The sequence below is a fragment of the Nanorana parkeri genome, unplaced genomic scaffold (assembly GCF_000935625.1).
Source record: "Nanorana parkeri isolate BGI_ZX_2015 unplaced genomic scaffold, ASM93562v1 scaffold1131, whole genome shotgun sequence".
NCBI classification, from domain to species: Eukaryota; Metazoa; Chordata; class Amphibia; order Anura; family Dicroglossidae; genus Nanorana; species Nanorana parkeri.
The window spans coordinates 125,257-130,111 of record NW_017307399.1 but is presented as its reverse complement, the minus strand read 5'-3'; positions in this window follow the sequence as shown (position 1 = coordinate 130,111).

Here is a 4,855-nt window from a genome sequence, read left to right as displayed (position 1 = left end):
TTCCCGGCCGCAGTTTGACTCTGCACTGTCAGCATATAGAGGGCAATATCCTACTACAGTATATGCTGTGTTTTGGGTCACAGGAGGGCATAGTAAATGTCCTCCTGTGACCCTAAAGAGAACTATGGCCAAAAAAGGTTGGCCCATACATCTCTTTTAAAAAGAAATTCTGTTACTTTAGTCCAATTAAATTCTTATTTCAAATCAGCTAAATACATTCCAGGTGCATAAACACAAAAAGTGTTCAGCCTCTTACAGTTGGTTTACTTTATAAAGCAGCCTCAGTCTGAGTAGAAAAGCCTGTGTCCTGCCAGCACTGGAATCACCTACAGTAGGGGAGGGGCAGGTGCTGGTCATAAACAGACTGACTGGGGTAGGGTGGTTGGTGCTGATGACGAACATTACTGGGGTAGGGGGTGTGGGGCGCTACTACCTCTTGGTTTGGCTCTGTCTGGAACCCCACCCAGCTCCTGACAAATCAGTGATGTCAGTGAGCTGGATGCCAGCCAGGGATACTCTGGGGGTGGCTGGCACCCTGCCCCCCACTGAGATGTTACCTGAGGCAACCACCTCAGGCTGCCTCATTGCAGTGATGGCACTGGCTGCAAGCATGCTGCAGATTGGCAACCGTGCTGTGTTCTCTCTGCAGAGATTCACACACCTATTGCTGAGTCAGCTTGGGATTCCCTGCCAATCAGCAGGAAACATGAGCATTTCTGATTGCATAGCTATAGGTCTTACTTAGTAGGGGGCATGCCAGACCTCTGCAGAGGGACCACTACTTTCACACAGAGAGCAAGGATCCCACTATGCATTTGTTGACATGTGACAGGCTTTTCTACCCAGACTGTAACTTTTGCTTTGGTGCACCTAGAATGCTTATGCCCGAGTATGGTTGGGCATTAAGAATAGTGAAAGCTTCTGATAACCTTTAATTGCCAGCACACAGATATTCCAGCACATACCTGCAGTAGCTTTCAGTATCGTCCACTTCACCCAAATGCCTAAGCTTTCTAATTGGACAAAGAGTTACCAAAGATTTGCCACCTTAAGGCAATGCTGGAGCTTGGAGCTAAGCAACATCCTCGCCCCCCCACCCAGACACACAAAAGAGCCCTTCCACCCTTCCTTCATAGTCCTACTGGACTATCAGGTAAGGCCTGCTGTTTTTGCTGCTCTAACATTTAACTCCTTGGGAATGTATTCAGGCAGCTGTGCTTGCTGAGCTCCGTATCTGACAATATGTTATTATTATCCAGCTGACAATTTTTAAATCAACTTTTGTCGAGCCCGAGTGGTGCATTTAGGGACATCCACAGCCCGAATTATGGGCAGTTTCTGCTGAATTTGACTGGCTATTGGGAGCATTACATCCTTTTTGTATCGGTGACTATTGTCATTGAGAAAAGTTGTTTTGTAATCATAACAAGAATAGAAGATAAATCTTCTGATGGGACACATGTTCTGCGGACAACTTTCTAAGAGGGGATGTCCCCTAACTTTAGTGTAATTTCCTCTCACTTCCAGTTGTGATCAGTATATTTTAAAACCCAACTCCGGGATTATTATTCATTGTTTATTGGACTTCCTTCTGCTTCCTGTTTCGGTACTTCACTGCTCGGCTGGATTTGACTCTTGGCTTCCATTTGGATCTCGCTCCTGTCTTCTGCTTCAAGTACCCTTCTGCCTGCCCGGCTTGACCTCGGCTCTGCCTGACCTGCCTTCTTTCCATATCTTGGACATCCTTGACACTCATGCACCTCGTCCTCCTCTGTTCCCATCCTCAGGGTTGAGGGACACAAGCTGCAAGGGAAGCCTCCTCAACTATTGGTCTCCACTCAGGTATGTAACACAGTGTTTAAAAAAAAAAAAGTCAAACTAGATTACCCACCTTCAATCTGGAACTGTCCCCTGCAGTACTTCTTATTTGCCACAATATGTCTTCAGTTATCTGGGCTAAATGAAGACAAGTGTCTTTTAACACAGAATATTGAGGACATACTGTGAGTGCAGGGTGTCATGGTCTTGCCCCCTGCGTTTACTGGTGCTGAGACATCATCATGTCAGCATCGCTTTCTGCATCAGTGAGAACCACCCAGCCCAGAGAAGAGGCAAAAAAGGAGGGGACCATGGGCACCATGTGACTGGCCTGAAGACTTTGGAAAAGGTGAGTATTAGAACACGAAAAGCATGGAATACATCCAGCAGGGACCATAGGGGAAGGAGTCTACTTGATGGGGGGAATGAGCATGGAGCCCATTGTTGAGCTTTAAAGCGGACCTTTACCCATATCTTTAAAATAACAACAATCACACCTTTAGAAATGTTTTGTAATGACAATCTACAAGCACAAACTTCTAGATAATTGCCGGCTTTGTATTCTTTGCATACCTTGTTTCTCTTTTCTTCCCCGGTCTTTTGGCAGTGGCTATGTTAACTAAAAGCAGATTACTAGCTCTCCATTTACTTCCTTGAACCCTGGCACATGTGACTATGCACATGTGACATCATCTCAGGGGAGGAAAATGCCTTTGCCTGAGATCTCGTGAGATTACAGATGAGTTTTCACAGCAATGCTCTGCTGAAGTAACCCTCCCCGGATGATACACTTGGGCACATTACATAATTTGTGCCAGAACTGGACCAGGAAGATGAACTCTAATTGTAAGTAAATGAAAAACAAGTTTGTTTAATGAATGTAAGATGATTTTTGGTCAGCATGCTGCTGTGATTTTTAGTAAAAGGGAGTAAAGGTCCACTTTAAAAGGTTGAATCGGGTTAGTTAATGGTTTCTTCTTTAAAGAGGAACTCTACAACAGTAGAAATTAACCCTTGCAGTGGGGCTTAAACAAGTGTTAACTCCTTGTTTTGGCCTAGGGTCTAAAATAAAGAAAATATACTCACCTGATCTTCAATCCCAACTGGCTGACTCTACTCCCCTGGGCTCTGGCAGTCTAAGGACCCTTGTCCACTCCTCCCATACTCGCCTCCAGGAGTTCTCTAGAGTCTCTCCCATCCTCTTGAACTCTTTACCCCAACCTGTCCGTCTATCTCCCACCTTGACTGCCTTTAGGCGTTCACTAAAGACTCATCTCTTCAAGGAAGCCTATCCCACCTCGACCTAACCACTGGACCATCACATTCTCAAATAATTCATCCCCACACAGCTACCTCCTCATGTATCATTTTCCCCTCCTCTTTTAGATTGTAAGCCCTCAGGGGCAGGGCCCTTCTTACCATCTTGTCTTGAATTGTATTGTAATTGTAATGCCTTCCTTATATTGTAAAGCGCTGTGCAAACTGTTGGCGCTATATAAATACTATGTAATAGTAATAATATTATGTCCAATGTGGTGCAGACGCTCACAAGGGATGGAAACCGGAAGACAGATGGCCGGAGGACACAGGAGGGATCGTGGACAAGGTAAGAGACGCTACGCTGTAATCCCGAGTGTGGCTCGGGGTTACCGCTTATGGTGCTGAAAATTAACCCCAAGCCACACTCGGGAATACCGCCAAGGAGGTTGAACCCTTGCAATGCAGGGGTAGCCCCACTACAAGGGTAATTCTACAACTCCTGAACTTCCTGTTCATTCTACCAAGCTTTAAAGATATATTTTGGCATCCTAGCTACTCTGACATTAACAAACCCAAACATACAGAGGGTTTTTTTTAAAAAATGTAACCAGTTTCTCACTTCACCTCCATGTAAAAAGATGCTAATTATCAGCTCCCGTGTAATGTAAAAATTCTATGTAATTATCGCAGGCATGCATTCACCAAAAATGATTTAACACTAGAGCTTTACATGCTCCTCGCCAAAGAATAGGTTACAGCGATGTGTGGCTGCTTGACAAAATGAATTTTCCCCATGTGGTTCCCTTCGCAGTTTGTAATGGGCTGTATCACAGAGACATTAAGGATTTCTTATTATGGTGGGGAGAGCTATAATGAGCTGTCTAGATTGAAAGCTGTATTTTTTTTCCTCCAAAAGGCTTCAGTTTGACACAATAAAGATTATGCAATTATAACCAGAAAAGTGATCATACTGTGGGGAAATTAGCCAGTAATATTATATTCATTTGACAAATACAGATGCTGAATATTATAACTGAGCGACATTCAATTTATTATCTAGGTCAGGTAGAACAAAGCTTTGCTTTTATTCTTAACATATAGAGCGGTAAAGTCTGCTGAAATCTGCTGAGTGGTGGACATTCAGTGGAGAGGGCCCCTTTGCCATTTTTAGTTAGGGCCCCTCTTTACCCATTATTATCACTATGTCAAGAATCACCCTTATCCATGGCCCCAGTTGGTGTCCTTTAAGGGCCCATGGTACATCTACAGTATTCTGTGTCTGTAGGTGTAGCTAAGCTATTTCTACCCATTATATTTGCAAAAACATATGGTTTTATGTTATATACATGCCATTTTTTATATTATTGAGCCATTGTCCTCTCTTTATGTGTATTTTATTTTATTTTTTTATGTCTTTCAATATCGAATACCTACAGTTTTTATAGGACCAATGCAATTAGGACTAAATACAATAAGTATATTCTGAAAAGAATATCAATTCAAATTAATACAAATTCCCAAGGGGTATTGAACTCTAAAAAAATATGAAAAAAGAAAGAACTAACCCCCAGTAGGGATACAGGTACTTAGCTTTGTCCCAGCAATATGGATACCAGCTATGTCGGCTGAACTTGCAGTTATGTGGTATTATCTACAGTGACGTTTTTGGTTACAATACTCAGTGTATTGACTTCCACATCTCTCTACAGCAGTTTTTTGTTTTTGCTTTTTGATTGCTTTTCATGGTAATGTCACTAAACAACATCATACTGTTTGG